The sequence below is a fragment of the Eleutherodactylus coqui genome, chromosome 1 (assembly GCF_035609145.1).
Source record: "Eleutherodactylus coqui strain aEleCoq1 chromosome 1, aEleCoq1.hap1, whole genome shotgun sequence".
In the NCBI taxonomy this organism is placed as follows: Eukaryota; Metazoa; Chordata; class Amphibia; order Anura; family Eleutherodactylidae; genus Eleutherodactylus; species Eleutherodactylus coqui.
This window is the reverse complement of record NC_089837.1, coordinates 534257155-534275238: the sequence shown is the minus strand read 5'-3', so window position 1 is coordinate 534275238 and position 18084 is coordinate 534257155. Positions and strand designations below refer to the sequence as shown.

The 18084-nt window shown below is 51.2% G+C and overlaps 1 protein-coding gene across 1 annotated transcript in view; it reads left to right on the top strand.

The window, feature by feature from the left end:
- Positions 1-18084, top strand: part of LOC136607539 (polyunsaturated fatty acid lipoxygenase ALOX15B-like) — a 123871-nt gene that overhangs the window by 38916 nt on the left and 66871 nt on the right. The window lies entirely within an intron of this gene.

The following is an 18084-nucleotide window of genomic DNA, read 5'->3' as shown; positions in this document are numbered from 1 at the left end:
CTAGAGATGAGCGAGCACTAAAATGCTCGGGTGCTCGTTACTCGGGACGAAATTATCGCGATGCTCGAGGGTTCGTTTCGAGTAACGAACCCCATTGAAGTCAATGGGCGACCCGAGCATTTTTGTATATCGCCGATGCTCACTAAGGTTTCCATGTGTGAAAATCTGGGCAATTCAAGAAAGTGATGGGAACGACACAGAAACGGATAGGGCAGGCGAGGGGCTACATGTTGGGCTGCATCTCAAGTTCCCAGGTCCCACTATTAAGCCACACTAGCGGTAAGAGTGCCCCCCCCCTTCAACAACTTTTACTTCTGAAAAGCCCTCATTAGCAATGCATACCTTAGCTAAGCACCACACTACCTCCAACAAAGCACAATCACTGCCTGCATGACACTCCGCTGTCACTTCTCCGGGGTTACATGCTGCCCAACCCCCCCCCCCCCCCCCGCACGCGCGCGCACGACCCAGTGTCCACAGCGCACACCAAAGTGTCCCTGCGCAGCCTTCAGCTGCACTCATGCCACACGCTGGCCTCATAGCCACACCACCCTCATGTCTATTTATAAGTGCGTCTGCCATGAGGAGGAACCGCAGGCACACACTGCAGAGGGTTGGCAGGGCCAGGCAGCGACCCTCTTTAAAAGGGGCGGGGCGATAGCCCACAATGCTGTACAGAAGCAATGAGAAATCCAATCCTGTGCCACCTCCATCAGGAGCTGCACACGTGGGCATAGCAATGGGGAACCTATGTGCCACACAGTATTCATTCTGTCAAGGTGTCTGCATGCCCCAGTCAGACCGCGTTTTTTTATAAATAGTCACAGGCAGGTACAACTCCGCAATGGGAATTCAGTGTGCACCCACAGCATGGGTGGCTCCCTGGAACCCACCGGCTGTACATAAATGTATCCCATTGCAGTGCCCTGGACAGCAGAGCTAACGTCAGATTAAATGCAGGTGGGCTTCGGCCCACACTGCATGCCCCAACCTGACCGGGGTTTTTAATTCATAGACACAGGCAGGTACAACTCCTTATTGTGAAGTCCCTGTGGACCGACAGCATGGGTGGGTGCCAGGAAGCCACCGGCGGTACATAAATATATCCCATTGCAGTGCCCAGCACAGCTGAGGTAACGTCCGATTAAATGCAGGTGGGCTTCGTCCCACACTGCATGCCCCAGTCAGACTGGGGTTCTTTAGAAGTGGACACATGCAGTTACAACTCCCTGTGGACCCACAGCATGGGTGGCTCCCTGGAACCCACCGGCGGTACATAAATATATCCCATTGCAGTGCCCAGCACAGCTGATGTAATGTCAGCTTTAATGCAGGTGGGCAAAAAATTAATTGGATTACACTGTAGGCGAGGGCCCCAAAAAATTGGTGTACCAACAGTACTAATGTACGTCAGAAAAATTGCCCATGCCCAACCAAGAGGGCAGGTGAAACCCATTAATCGCTTTGGTTAATGTGGCTTAATTGGTAACTAGGCTAGGAGGCAGCCCAGTTAAAATAAAAATTGGTTCAGGTGAAAGTTTCAACGCTTTAATGAGCATTGAAACGTATAAAAATTGTTTACAAAAATTATATGACTGAGCCTTGTGGGCCTAAGAAAAATTGCCCGTTCGGCGTGATTACGTGAGGTTTCAGGAGGAGGAGCAGGAGGAGGAGGAGGAATATTATACACAGATTGATGAAGCGAAAAGGTCCCCGTTTTTGATGGTGATAGAGAACGATGCTTCCATCCGTGGGTGCAGACTACGTATTGCTTAGGTATCGCTGCTGTCCGCTGGTGGAGAAGGGAAGTCTGGGAAAATCTAGGCTTTGTTCATCTTGATGAGTGTAAGCCTGTCAGCACTGTCGGTTGACAGGCGGGTACGCTTATCTGTGATGATTCCCCCAGCCGCACTAAACACCCTCTCTGACAAGACGCTAGCCGCAGGACAAGCAAGCACCTCCAGGGCATACAGCGCGAGTTCAGGCCACGTGTCCAGCTTCGACACCCAGTAGTTGTAGGGGGCAGAGGCGTCACGGAGGACGGTCGTGTGATCGGCTACGTACTCCCTCACCATCCTTTTACAGTGCTCCCGCCGACTCAGCCTTGACTGGGGAACGGTGACACAGTCTTGCTGGGCAGCCATAAAGCTGTCAAAGGCCTTGGAGAGTGTTCCCCTGCCTGTGCTGTACATGCTGCCTGATCTCTGCGCCTCCCCTGCTACCTGGCCCTCGGAACTGCGCCTTCGGCCACTAGCGCTGTCGGATGGGAAGTTTACCATCAGTTTGTCCGCCAGGGTCCTGTGGTATAGCATCACTCTCGAACCCCTTTCCTCTTCGGGTATGAGAGTGGAAAGGTTCTCCTTATACCGTGGGTCGAGCAGTGTGTACACCCAGTAATCCATAGTGGCCAGAATGCGTGTAACGCGAGGGTCTCGAGAATGGCATCCTAACATGAAGTCAGCCATGTGTGCCAGGGTACCTGTACGCAACACATGGCTGTCCTCACTAGGAAGATCACTTTCAGGATCCTCCTCCTCCTCCGGCCATACACGCTGAAAGGATGACAGGCAAGCAGCATGGGTACCCTCAGCAGTGGGCCAAGCTGTCTCTTCCCCCTCCTCCTCATCCTCCTCCCCCTCCTCCTCCTCCTCCTCAATGCGCTGAGATATAGACAGGAGGGTGCTCTGACTATCCAGCGACATACTGTCTTCCCCCGCCTCTGTTTCCGAGCGCAAAGCGTCTGCCTTTAAGCTTTGCAGGGAACTTCTCAAGAGGCATAGCAGAGGAATGGTGACGCTAATGATTGCAGCATCGCCGCTCACCATCTGGGTAGACTCCTCAAAGTTTCCAAGGACCTGGCAGATGTCTGCCAACCAGGCCCACTCTTCTGTAAAGAATTGAGGAGGCTGACTCCCACTGCGCTGCCCATGTTGGAGTTGGTATTCCACTATAGCTCTACGCTGCTCATAGAGCCTGGCCAACATGTGGAGCGTAGAGTTCCACCGCGTGGGCACGTCGCACAGCAGTCGGTGCACTGGCAGATGAAACCGATGTTGCAGGGTGGCAGCGTCCGTGTGGGACTTGCGGAAATGTGCGCAGAGCCGGCGCACCTTTCTGAGCAGGTCTGACAAGCGTGGGAAGCTTTTCAGAAAGCGTTGAACCACCAAATTAAAGCCGTGGGCCAGGCATGGCACGTGCGTGAGGCTGCCGAGCTGCAGAGCCGCCACCAGGTTACGGCCGTTGTCACACACGACCATGCCCGGTTGGAGGCTCAGCGGCGCAAGCCAGCGGTCGGTCTGCTCTGTCAGACCCTGCAGCAGTTCGTGTGCCGTGTGCCTCTTCTCTCCTAAGCTGAGTAGTTTCAGCACGGCCTGCTGACGCTTGCCCACCGCTGTGCTGCCATGCCGCGCGACACCGACTGCTGGCGACGTGCTGCTGCTGACACATCTTGATTGCGAGACAGAGGTTGCGTAGAAGGAGGAGGAGGAGGGTGGTTTAGTCAAGGAAGCATACACCGCCGCAGATACCAGCACCGAGCTGGGGCCCGCAATTCTGGGGGTGGGTAGGACGTGAGCGGTCCCAGGCTCTGACTCTGTCCCAGCCTCCACTAAATTCACCCAATGTGCCGTCAGGGAGATATAGTGGCCCTGCCCGCCTGTGCTTGTCCACGTGTCCGTTGTTAAGTGGACCTTGCCAGTAACCGCGTTGGTGAGGGCGCGTACAATGTTGCGGGAGATTTGGTCGTGAAGGGCTGGGACGGCACATCGGGAAGAGTAGTGGCGACTGGGAACTGAGTAGCGCGGGGCCGCCGCCGCCATCATACCTTTGAAAGCCTCCGTTTCCACAACCCTATACGGCAGCATCTCCAGGCTGATAAATTTGGCTATGTGCATGTTTAACGCTTGAGCGTGCGGGTGCGTGGCGGTGTACTTGCGCTTGCACTCCAACACTTGCACTAGCGACGGCTGGACGGTGCGCTGAGAGATATTGGTGGATGGGGCCGAGCACAGCGGAGGTGAGGGTGTGGGTGCAGGCCAGTAGACGGTAGTGCCTGTGTCCTGAGAGGGGGGTTGGATCTCAGTGGCAGGTTGGGGCACAGGGGGAGAGGCAGCGGTGCAAACCAGAGGCGGTGAAAGGCCTTCGTCCCACCTTGTGGGGTGCTTGGCCATCATATGTCTGCGCATGCTGGTGGTGGTGAGGCTGGTGGTGGTGGCTCCCCGGCTGATCTTGGCGCGACAAAGGTTGCACACCACTGTTCGTCGGTCGTCTGCACTCTCAGTGAAAAACTGCCAGACCTTTGAGCACCTCGGCCTCTGCAGGGTGGCATGGCGCGAGGGGGTGCTTTGGGAAACAGTTGGTGGATTATTCAGTCTGGCCCTGCCTCTACCCCTGGCCACCGCACTGCCTCTTCCAACCTGCCCTGCTGCTGCACTTGCCTCCCCCTCTGAAGACCTGTCCTCAGTAGGCGTAGCAAACCAGGTGGGGTCAGTCACCTCATCGTCCTGCTGCTCTTCCTCCGAATCCTCTGTGCGCTCCTCCCTCGGACTTACTCCAATTACTACTACCTGAGTGATAGACAACTGTGTCTCATCGTCATCGTCCTCCTCACCCACTGAAAGCTCTTGAGACAGTTGCCGCAAGTCCCCAGCCTCATCCCCCGGACCCCGGGAACTTTCCAAAGGTTGGGCATCGGTCACGACAAACTCCTCCAGTGGGAGAGGAACCATTGCTGGCCATTCTGGGCAGGGGCCCGGGAACAGTTCCTGGGAGTCTGCCTGCTCCTCAGAATGTGTCATTGTAATGGAGTGAGGAGGCTGGGAGGAAGGAGGAGCAGCAGCCAGAGGATTCAGAGTTGCAGCAGTGGACGGCGCAGAATTCTGGGTGATCGATAGATTGCTGGATGCACTTTCTGCCATCCACGACAGGACCTGCTCACACTGCTCATTTTCTAATAAAGGTCTACCGCATGGACCCATTAATTGTGAGATGAATGTGGGGACGCCAGAAACGTGCCTCTCTCCTAATCCCGCAGCAGTCGGCTGCGATACACCTGGATCAGGAGCTCGGCCTGTGCCCACCCCCTGACTTGGGCCTCCGCGTCCTCGCCCGCGTCCACGTCCTCTAGGCCTACCCCTACCCCTCAGCATGCTGTATTACCAGTAGTGCAGAAACAGAACGCTGTAATTAAATATGCCGCTTATTGGCCTGTGGTTGGAGGCTGACTTCCCTTACGGAACGCACAGCAGAGCCAGGAAACAATTTTGCGCAAGTCTGCTTTAACGCTTAGCTGCGTATTAATTAGGACTACTACCCCCAGCAGATAGATACTGTAGGCAGCGTATATATTATGTATACTGTTTCCCTCTGACGGGATGACGGCGCTGATGTAACAGAGACAGCAGATCCAGGAAACAATTTTGCGCAAGGCTGCTGTAACGCTTAGCTGTGTATTAATTAGGACTACTACCCCCAGCAGATAGATACTGTAGGCAGCGTATAATGTTATGTATACTGTGTCCCTCTGGCGGGATGACGGCGCTGATGCAACAGAGACAGCAGATCCAGGAAACAATTTTGCGCAAGCCTGCTGTAACGCTTAGCTGCGTATTAATTAGGACTACTACCCCCAGCAGACACGCAGTAAACTTAAGATGGTCACAGGCAGCCCAAATATAGTATTTTTCCCCAATTTTTTGGAAAAAGCCCACTGCCTATATAGCCTGAATATCTCTTTCCCTGCCTCACCAGTACTGGTCCTATACTCTGTACAATGACTGCAGACTGCGGACGCAATGCTCTGCACGGCCGATATGCAAAAAAAAAAAAAAAAAGTGCAACACTGCTAAAAGCAGCCTCCACAGTACTGCACACGGTCAGATGTGGCCCTAAGAAGGACCGTTGGGGTTCTTGAAGCCTAAAATCACTCCTAACGCTCTCCCTATAGCAGCTCCGGCATCAGCAGCACTGTCCCTGATCTCTGTCAGAATGCATCTGTGGCGAGCCGCGGGAGGGGCCGATTTTTATACTCGGGTGACACCTGATCTCCCCAGCCACTCACTGCAGGGGGGTGGTATAGGGCTTGAACGTTGCAGGGGGAAGTTGTAATGCCTTCCCTGTCTTTCTATTGGCCAGAAAAGCGCGCTAACGTCTCAGAGCTGAAAGTGAAAGTAACCCGAACATCGCGTGGTGCTCGTCTCTAGTAACGAGCATCCCGAACACCCTAATATTCGCACGAATATCAAGCTCGGACGAGTATGTTCGCTCATCTCTAATATGCACTTGTGGAAAGATGTAATTCCCCATTTCGGTCATATCTGCAGATGAGGTCCTCCAATCAGGAAGATATGCCTGCCATATTTCTTGTAATGCTTTAATCTACTCATTGATATCAAGCATGACATGTGATGTATAACCAGGTCTGGGGATACGTAGTTTGAGGGGGTTCCGGGGCCCGTACTGAAATATGTGTTGCTGTTTGATATTCAGCGGGGCCACCCGATTCTGAAGATATATTTCATATTGGGCTAGGACCCTCACACAACTAATAACTCTTAAGGTTAACTCTCAAACGGCTTTTAAGCGATCATCGTTGTGTAAATGTTCGCCCGTCGTGCAGATTTCATTAAGCCATCGCTCATCGTTGTCTTTCAGTGTGCTGACGATCAGCCTTATCAGGGATTCACAGCAGGATACAGCTGATACTGTGCCTGATAACAGGCTCGGTATGAAGAACAGAGAGGTCCAGCTCTGTTTTCCATACCTGGCTCTTAGCGCCCAGCTGTATAACAGCCGGGCACTCCGTGGAGTAAACATCTGGATGCAGAAGACAAACGGGGACACCCTGCTTGTCTTCTGCATAACAGCTGGGCGCTCTGAGCGGGGAACAGCTGGATGCAGAAGACAAGCGGGGACAAGGACCAGACACGTTTTAGGGGATTTATTGCTGTATTTTTTTCCCTTCAGCTAGCAAAACATTTTTTTTTTTGCATTATTCCCATGACATTTTTTTCACTTTTTTTTTTCCTGTTTTTTCATTTTTATGGGGAGATAAAACGCTAACTTTTAAAACATTTTTTTTTACACTTTTTAACTTTATATGATTGCTGTTATCCATTGGATAACAGTGATCATGTGACCGGGAACTGCATAGAACGGTCCCCGGTCACATCTCTCTGCACTCGGCTATTTTTGACAGCTGAGTGCAGGGAGATTTTAAATTTGATGGGCTTTCTGGCCTTCTGCGCGTATGCAGACGCCAGCGACAGCTCCAGATTACCGCAGGACATCGAGGAGGATAGAGGTGAGTATTTTCAGCTGCCCGCATGGATCCGAGCCATAAGAGGAGCTGAAACTTTAACTTTTTTTTCACTTTTCTGTGATTGCCGTTATCCATCAGTAGCCGTGAGCTAGGAGATTTCAAAGTTGCCTGATCTCCCAGCCTTCTGCGCATTCGGCTGACATAATGACATCTGGCGCACATGTAGAAGACTGGTGTCCGGTCTCAGAGAATCAGATCGCCACGGAACATCGTGGAGGATGGGGGTGAGTGTTTTCGGCTCCCCTCATGGATCCAATCCATGAGGGGAGCTGAATCTTTAACTTCTTAAAGCTTTTTATTTATTTTCATGCGATCCAATGAATAGTGGCGATTGCATGACCGGGGATAGTGGGGGCTTCCCTCAGCCCCCATGACAGATCCGGGTCGTTGGCTACTTCCATTAACTGTCAGCGTAGAGCTGTCAAGTCCACAGCCTGCAGTGCTTTAATCCCCAGAGGAAGCGTGTTTTTATGGCCCTGGGGATTAAAGCCCAGCAGAGCAGCACGTAAAAAGTCTATGGGGTGATCACTAAGGGGTTAAATATTTTTTATTTGGATTTTCATCACTTTTCTTATTTAACAAAAACATAAATTAAAGAAAAAAAATAAAAAACTTTGCAACCCCCCTCCCCCATACTTCCTTGAGTCTCTTGTGTGTATATATATATATATTGTCCAGCATCCTGAGTAAACAGCAGAAAAAGGAGTCCATGGAATTTCCCATCCATCAGATTATTTTATTGACTTTGCTCCTTTGAGAATATTCATTTGTACTTTCAATGAGCTTCAGGGACCACTGCACTTTACCCATCCCCCCCACATGTACAGCAACGTTATATCACAGTACAACATAGAACTACAATAGCAAACGTTACAAACAGTCAGACAGATACATTTAGTTTCAGATATTCTTTCAAAATCTGGTGCAAATTACTTTTATGCAGTAGTATATATATAATATATTAGTGACACGTCGAGGTTCACTCGCCTCTGGATCGCCGTCCCCACGGTTAGGTAGTGGCGCACCTTGCACGAAAAGCTCAGCAGGCAGAAGGTTTCTTTAAATCTGGCTTCTGGCAGCCTTTATTCCCAGCATACAGGTAAATCATACACAGTCCAACATAGCTTGGGGTCCACAACCCACAGGGTCCTGTCACTAACCCCCTCCTGGGGCATCTGTAGGGCGTCTTCCTCTGTCAGACAGGGTGACAGACCCAACTGGTCCGCACCGGACCTCAGGCTCCAAGTCCCTGATGCAGCTCCCTTCTCCGCCTCTCTGGCTCTCTCAGCCAGCGTCTCTCTGTTTCTGGCATAAACTGGCTCTTTTGTAGCCACTTCCTGCTACACCCATCAGGTGTTAACCCTTACTTTTCCTTTCTCCAGGTACCAGACTGCCTATCTAGCATCCTCTGCAGGCCAGTCTGACACTGCCCCGCTACAATATGTATTATAGTCATAAATGCTAACACTGCTACTAGAGATGAGCGAGCACCTTTAACACAGTAACTGGAAGGTGTAGCTGAGTCTAGCGCTTCAACTTATATGGACAGCGAGCAAGTGGGGGAACTTTGCCCTGCTTAGAATCACATGTGCAGCACTCTCTGATAGGGATATCCTGGAGTGTGTCATTCCGTGGATATATGCTGTTTATTCAGACACATTGACAACCAGCTCCAATCTTGGAGTTAATGTTGTCTGGTAGACAAATGGTTACTATTGGAGATGAGCGAGCACCAAAATGCTCGGGTGCTCGTTACTCGAGTCGAACTTTTCGCGATGCTCGAGAGCTCGTTTAGAGTAATGAACCCCATTGAAGTCAATGGGGGACTCGAGCATTTTTGTATATGACCGATGCTCTGCATGGGGGAGGTTGTGTGAAACACCAGAAAACATCAGAAAGTCCTGGAAACACCACAGAACCGGATAGGGAAGGGCAGGGGCAGCATGCATGGCTGCATCTGAGGCTCCCAGGTCCCACTATTAAGCCAAAATGGGGGCAAGAGCCTGGCGGTCACCCCCCTAACTATTTACTTGAGACAGACCATAAGCAGCAAGGCACACCTTAGGCACATCTTAGCTAAGCACCACACTACCTGCAACCAAGGACAATCACTGCCTGTGGGACACACCGCTGCCTCTTCTCCTGCTTTACACGCTGCCCAACCCCCTGCACGACCCTGTGTCCACAGCGCACACAAAAGTTTCCCTGCGCAGCGTTCAGCTGCCCTCATGCCACACGCTCGCTTCATAGCCACACCATCCTCATGGAGGTTTCCATGAGGGTGGCCTTGTGGCTGCCCTCAGCAATAGTGCCATCTGTCCTCCAACAGGCTAATTTGAAAATCTGGAAAAATATAGAATACATACTCCCAGGATAGGGAGCCAAAGACTTTCTCAATGTCCAAGGCCAAAAGTGTTAAAGACTAGAGATGAGCGAGCATACTCGTCCGAGCTTGATGCTCGTTCGAGTATTAGGGTGTTCGAGATGCTCGTTACTCGAGACGAGCACCACGCGGTACTCGACTCCATTACATTTCCTTCCCTGAGAAATTCGTGCGCTTTTCTGGCCAATAGAAAGACAGGGAATGCATTACAACTTCCTCCTGTGAAGTTCCAGCCCTATCCCACCCCCCTGCAGTGAGTGGCTGGGGAGATCAGATGACACCCAAGTATTTAAATCTGCCCCTCCCACGGCTCGCCACAGATGCATGCTGAGAGAGATCAGGGAAAGTGCCGTCTTGCTGTAGCTGCTATAGGGAGAGTGTTAGGTGTTATTTTAGTCTTCAAGAACCCCAACGGTCCTTCTTAGGGCCAAATCTGACCGTGTGCAGTATTGTTGAGACTGCTTTTAGCAGTGTTGCACAATTATTTTTTTTTGTATATCGGGCGTGCAGACCATAGCGTCCTCAGTCTGCAGTCATTTTACAGAGTATAGGGGCAGTACTGGTGAGGCAGGGACAGTGGTACAGGGAAAGAGGTATACTGGCTATATAGGCAGTGGGCTTTTTCCCAAAAAGTGGAAAAAAATACTATATTTGGCCTGCCTGTGACCGTTTTCAGTTTACGGCGTGTGTGCTGGGGGCTAGTAGTCGCTGATTAATACCCAGCCTTGCGCATAATTGTTTCCTGGCTGCACTGGGCTTTCAGTAACCACAGTCATCCTCCAACAGGGAAATCCAAATACAGGCTATATCAAAGGCAGTGGGCTTTTTCCAAAAAGGGGAGAAAAATACTATATTTGGCCTGCCTGTGACCGTCTTCAGTTAACGGCGTGTCTGCTGGGGGTAGTAGTCGCTCATTAATACCCAGCCTTGTGCATAATTGTTTCCTGGCTCTGCTGTGTCCGTTACATGATCGCCGTCATCCCGCCAGAGGGAAAGAGCATACATATATACGCTGCATACGGTGTCTGTCTGGTTTTTCACCTCACCATTTTAAAAAATTGAAGCAAGATACTTAAGGCGTACCACTGGCCTTTGGCCACTTGACTGGTTCTGCCCTGTGAATAACAGGAGCTCAGTCATACGCATCTAGGTCTGACTTCAGGCTTGCGCATAATTGTTTCCTGGCTCTGCTGTGCGTTTCGTAAGCGAAGTCAGCCTCCAACCACAGGTCAATAAGCGGCACATTTTAATTACAGGGTTCTGTTTCTGCTCTACTCATAATACACCATGCTGAGGGATAGGGGTAGGCCTAGAGGACATGGACGGGGGCGAGGACGCGGAGGCCCAAGTCAGGGTGTGGGCACAGGCCGAGCTCCTGGTCCAGGTGTATCGCAGCCGAATGCTGCGGGATTAGGAGAGAGGCACGTTTCTGGCGTCCCCATATTCATCGCACAATTAATGGGTCCACGCGATAGACCTTTATTAGAAACTGAGCAGTGTGAGCAGGTCCTGTCGTGGATGGCAGAAAATGCATCCAGCAATCTATCGACCACCCAGAGTTCTGCGCCGTCCACTGCTGCAACTCTGAATCCTCTGGCTGCTGCTCCTCCTTCCTCCCAGCCTCCTCACTCCATGAAAATTACACATTCTGAGGAGCAGCCAGACTCCCAGGAACTGTTCTCTGGCCCCTGCCCAGATTGGGCAGCAATGGTTCCTCTCCCACCGGAGGAGTTTGTCGTGACCGAAGCCCAACCTTTGGAAAGTTCCCGGGGTCCGGGGGATGAGGCTGGGGACTTCCGGCAACTGTCTCAAGAACTTTCAGTGGGTGAGGAGGACGATGGGGATGAGACACAGTTGTCTATCAGTGAGGTAGTAGTAATTTCAGTAGGTCTGAGGGAGGAGCGCACAGAGGATTCGGAGGAAGAGCAGCTGGATGATGAGGTGACTGACCCCACCTGGTTTGCTAAGCCTACTGAGGACAGGTCTTCAGAGGGGGAGGCAAGTGCAGCAGCAGGGCAGGTTGGATGAGGCAGTGCGGTGGCCAGGGGTAGACGCAGGGCCAGACCGAATAATCCACCAACTGTTTCCCAAAGCACCCCCTCGCGCCATGCCACCCTGCAGAGGCCGAGGTGCTCAAAGGTGTGGCAGTTTTTCACTGAGAGTGCAACGAACTGTGGTGTGCAAGGTGTGTCATGCCCAGATCAGCCGGGGAGCCACCACCACCAGCATGCGCAGGCATATGATGGCCAAGCACCCCACAAGGTGGGACGAAGGCCGCTCACCGCCTTCGGTTTGCACCAATGCCTCTCCCCCTGTGCCCCAACCTGCCACTGAGATCCAACCCCTTTCTCAGGACACAGGCACGACTGTCTCCCGGCCTGCACCCACACGCTCACCTCCGCTGTCCTCGGCCCCATCCAGCAATGTCTCACAGCGCAGCGTCCAGCCGTTGCTAGCGCAACTGTTTGAGCGCAAGCGCAAATACGTCGCCGCGCACCCGCACGCTCAAGCGTTAAACATGCACATAGCCAAATTTATCAGCCTGGAGATGCTGCCGTATAGGCTTGTGGAAACGGAGGCTTTCAAAAACATGATGGCGGCGGAGGCCCCGCACTACTCGGTTCCCAGTCGCCACTACTTTTCCCGATGTGCCGCCCCAGCCCTGCACGACCACGTCTCCTGCAACATTGTACGCGCCCTAACCAACGCGGTTACTGCCAAGGTCCACTTAACAACGGACACGTGGACAAGCACAGGCGGGCAGGGCCACTATATCTCGCTGATGGCACATTGGGTGAATTTAGTGGAGGCTGGGACAGAGTCAGAGCCTGGGACCGCTCACGTCCTACCCACCCCCAGAATTGCGGGCCCCAGCTCGGTGGTGGTATCTGCGGCGGTGTATGCTTCCTCCACTATACCACCCTCCTCCTCATACGCAACCTCTGTCTCGCAATCAAGATGTGTCAGCAGCAGCATGTCGCCAGCAGTCGGTGTCGCGCGGCGTGGCAGCACAGAGGTGGGCAAGCGTCAGCAGGCCATGCTGAAACTACTCAGCTTAGGAGAGAAGAGGCACACAGCCCACGAACTGCTGCAGGGTCTGACAGAGCAGACCGACCGCTGGCTTTCGCGCTGAGCCTCCAACCGGGCATGGTCGTGTGTGACAACGGCCGTAACCTGGTGGCGGCTCTGCAGCTCGGCAGCCTCACGCACGTGCCATGCCTGGCCCACATCTTTAATTTGGTGGTTCAGCGCTTTCTGAAAAGCTACCCACGCTTGTCAGACCTGCTCGGAAAGGTGCGCCGACTCAGCGCACATTTCCGTAAGTCCAACACGGATGCTGCCACCCTGCGAACCCTGCAACATCGGTTTAATCTGCCAGTGCACCGACTGCTGTGCGACGTGCCCACACGGTGGAACTCTACGCTCCACATGTTGGCAAGGCTCTATGAGCAGCATAGAGCTATAGGGGAATACCAACTCCAACATGGGCGGCGTAGTGGGAGTCAGCCTCCTCAATTCTTTACAGAAGAGTGGGCCTGGTTGGCAGACATCTGCCAGGTCCTTGGAAACTTTGAGGAGTTTGCCCACATGGTGAGCGGCGATGCTGCAATCATTAGCGTCACCATTCCTCTGCTATGCCTCTTGAGAAGTTCCCTGCAAAGCATAAAGGCAGACGCTTTGCGCTCGGAAACGGAGGCGGGGGAAGACAGTATGTCACTGGATAGTCAGAGCACCCTCATGTCTATATCTCAGCGCGTTTTGGAGGAGGAGGAGGGGGAGGAGCATGAGGAGGAGGGGGAAGACACAGCCGGGCCCACTGCTGAGGGTACCCATGCTGCTTGCCTGTCATCCTTTCAGCGTGTATGGCCTGAGGAGGAGGAGGAGGATCCTGAAAGTGAACTTCCTAGTGAGGACAGCCATGTGTTGCATACAGGTACCCTGGCACACATGGATGACTTCATGTTAGGATGCCTTTCTCATGACGCTCGCGTTACACGCATTCTGGCCACTACGGATTACTGGGTGTACACACTGCTCGACCCACGGTATAAGGAGAACCTTTCCACTCTCATACCCGAAGTGGAAGGGGGTTCGAGAGTGATGCTATATCACAGGACCCTGGCGGACAAACTGATGGTAAAATTCCCATCCGACAGCGCTAGTGGCCGAAGGCGCAGTTCCGAGGGCCAGGTAGCAGGGGAGGCGCGGAGATCAGGCAGCATGTACAGAGCAGGCAGGGGAACACTTTCCAAGGCCTTTGACAGCTTTATGGCTCCCCAGCAAGACTGTGTCACAGCTCCCCAGTCAAGGCTTATTCGGTGGGAGCACTGTAAAAGGATGGTGAGGGAGTACGTAGCCGATCGCACGACCGTCCTCCATGACGCCTCTGCTCCCTACAACTACTGGGTGTCGAAGCTGGACACGTGGCCTGAACTTGCGCTGTATGCCCTGGAGGTGCTTGCTTGCCCTGAGGCTAGCGTCTTCTCAGAGAGGGTGTTTAGTGTGGCTGGGGCCTGTCAACCGACAGTGCCGACAGGCTTACACTCATAAAGATGAACAAAGCCTGGATTTCCCCAGACTTCTCTTCTCCACCAGCGGACAGCAGCGGTACCTAAGCAATACGTAGGCTGCACCCGCGGATGGAAGCATCGTTCTCTATCACCATAAAAAACGGGGACCTTTTTGCTTCATCAATCTGTGTATTATATTCATCCTCCTCCTCCTGCTACTCCTCCTGAAACCTCACATAATCACGCCGAACGGGCAATTTTTCTTAGGCCCACAAGGCTCAGTCATATGACTTTAGTAAACAATTTTTATACGTTTCAATTCTCATTAAAGCGTTGAAACTTGCACCTGAACCAATTTTTATTTTAACTGGGCCGCCTCCAGGCCTAGTTACCACTTAAGCCACATTAACCAAAGCGATTAATGGGTTTCACCTGCCTTCTTGGTTGGGCATGGGCAATTTTTCTGAGGTACATTAGCATTGTTGGTACACCAATTTTTTTGGGCCCTCGCCTACAGTGTAATCCTAGTAATTTTTATGGGCTTCGCCTGCACTCATGGTACAGAAAGGTGTGTGGGGTTGGCCTACACTTTTGCTACATAAATGTAACTGGGGCCTTGTCTATACTGCAGCTACTAAAATGTGAAAGAGACTGTTATCTCCCTAAACTGCTGCAATGGGAATGTTACTGTGGCCTGTCTTGACTGCTACTACTACTGAAATGGAACTAATACTGTGCTCCCCCTATACTGCTGCTAGTGATATGTTACTGTGGCCTGTCTTGACTGCTACTACTAATGAAATGGAACTAATACTGTGCTCCCCCTATACTGCTGCTAGTGATATGTTACTGGGGCCTGTCCAGACTGTTACTACTACTGAAATGGAACTAATACTGTGCTCCCCCTATACTGCTGCTTTGGAATTGTTACTGTGGCCTGTCTAGACTGCTACTATTACTGAAATGGAACTAATACTGTGCTCCCCCTATACTGCTGCTAGTGATATGTTACTGGGGCCTGACCAGACTGCTACTACTACTCAAATGGAACTAATACTGTGCTCCCCCTATACTGCTGCTAGTGATATGTTACTGGGGCCTGACCAGACTGCTACTACTACTGAAATGGAACTAATACTGTGCTCCCCCTATACTGCTGCTAGTGATATGTTACTGAGGCCTGTCTAGACTGCAACTACTACTGAAATGGAACTAATACTGTGCTCCCCCTGTACTGCTGCTTTGAAATTGTTACTGGGGCCTGTCTTGACTGCTACTATTACTGAAAGGAAACTAATACTGTGCTTCCCCTATACTGCTGCTAGTGATATGTTACTGGGGCCTGTCTAGACTGCTACTACTACTGAAATGGAACTAATACTGTGCTCCCCCTGTACTGCTGCTAGTGATATGTTACTGGGGCCTGTCCAGACTGCTACTACTACTGAAATGGAACTAATACTGTGCTCCCCCTATACTGCTGCTAGTGATATGTTACTGGGGCCTGACCAGACTGCTACTACTACTGAAATGGAACTAATACTGTGCTCCCCCTATACTGCTGCTAGTGATATGTTACTGGGGCCTGTCTAGACTGCAACTACTACTGAAATGGAACTAATACTGTGCTCCCCCTATACTGCTGCTTTGGAATTGTTACTGGGGCCTGTCTTGACTGCTAATCTTACTGAAAGGGAACTAATACTGTGCTCCCCTATATTGCTGCTAGTGATATGTTACTGGGGCCTGTCTAGACTGCTACTACTACCGAAATGGAACTAATACTGTGCTCCCCCTATACTGCTGCTAGTCATATGTTACTGGGGCCTGTCCAGACTGCTACTACTACTCAAATGGAACTAATACTGTGCTCCCCCTATACTGCTGCTAGTGATATGTTACTGGGGCCTGACCAGACTGCTACTACTACTGAAATGGAACTAATACTGTGCTCCCCCTATACTGCTGCTTTGGAATTGTTACTGGGGCCTGTCTTGACTGCTACTATTACTGAAAGGGAACTAATACTGTGCTCCCCTATACTGCTGCTAGTGATATGTTACTGGGGCCTGACCAGACTGCTACTACTACTGAAATTGAACTAATACTGTGCTCCCCCTATACTGCTGCTAGTGATATGTTACTGGGGCCTGACCAGACTGCTACTACTACTGAAATGGAACTAATACTGTGCTTCCCCTATACTGCTGCTAGTGATATGCTACTGGGGCCTGTCTAGACTGCAACTACTACTGAAATGGAACTAATACTGTGCTCCCCCTATACTGCTGCTTTGGAATTGTTACTGGGGCCTGTCTTGACTGCTACTATTACTGAAAGGGAATTAATACTGTGCTCCCCCTATACTGCTGCTAGTCATATGTTACTGGGGCCTGTCTAGACTGCAACTTCTACTGAAATGGAACTAATACTGTGCTCCCCCTGTACTGCTGCTTTGGAATTGTTACTGGGGCCTGTCTTGAATGCTACTATTACTGAAAGGGAACTAATACTGTGCTTCCCCTATACTGCTGCTAGTGATATGTTACTGGGGCCTGTCTAGACTGCAACTACTACTGAAATGGAACTAATACTGCACTCCCCCTATACTGCTGCTAGTGATATGTTACTGGGGCCTGTCCAGACTACTACTACTACTGAAATGGAACTAATACTGTGCTCCCCCTATACTGCTGCTAGTGATATGTTACTGGGGCCTGTCCAGACTGCTGCTACTACTGAAATGAAACTAATACTGTGCTCCCCTTATACTGCTGCTAGTGATATGTTACTGGGGCCTGTCTAGACTGCAACTACTACTGAAATGGAACTAATACTGTGCTCCCCCTATACTGCTACTTTGGAATTGTTACTGGGGCCTGTCTAGACTGCAACTACTACTGAAATGGAACTAATACTGTGCTCCCCCTATACTGCTACTTTGGAATTGTTACTGGGGACTGTCTTAACTGCTACTATTACTGAAATGGGCTGTTGGACAGCATGTTACCCAGGAGAAGTGGCAGCGGAGTGCCATGCAGGGAGTGATTGTGCTTTGTTGGAGGTAGTGTGGTGCTTAGCTAAGGTATGCATTGCTAATGAGGGCTTTTCAGAAGTAAAAATTGTTAGGGGGGGGGGCACTCTTGCCGCTATTGTGGCTTAATAGTGGGACCTGGGAACTTGAGATGCAGCCCCACATGTAGCCCCTCGCCTGCCCTATCCGTTGCTGTGTCGTTCCCATCACTTTCTTGAATTTCCCAGATTTTCACAAATGAAAACCTTAGCGAGCATCGGCGATATACAAAAATGCTCGGGTCGCCCATTGACTTCAATGGGGTTCGTCACGCGAAACGAACCCTCGAGCATCGCGGGAAGTTCGACTCGAGTAACGAGCACCCGAGCATTTTGGCGCTCGCTCATCTCTATTAAAGACGTATTAGTTTTTCTTGGAATAGTCAATAATATTTAAAACTTTTCTTATTTTATCTGGGGCTTGTCTATGCGGGATAAACCCTGCCTGATCTTTATGAATGAGACCTGGAAGAAGGTGATTAAGACGGGCACCAAAACGGATGAGAAAATGCTGTAGTCTATATTCAATAGTGAGATGGGCCTATGGTTTTTAGGGGGAGAAGCGATCTTTATTAGCATTGGGAATAACTGTTAGATTGGAATTTAAAAATTCTTGGGGCCTGGTGTCTCCCTACATTAGAGTGTGGAGCACATTTTGTGAAGGCTGGGTCTGGATCTCCTTATTTTTTATAATAAATAGATGTTAAGTATAGATGAGCGAACGTACTCGTCCGAGCTTGATGCTTGCTCGAGTATTAGCGTATTCGGGATGCTCATTACTCGAGACGAACACCACGCAG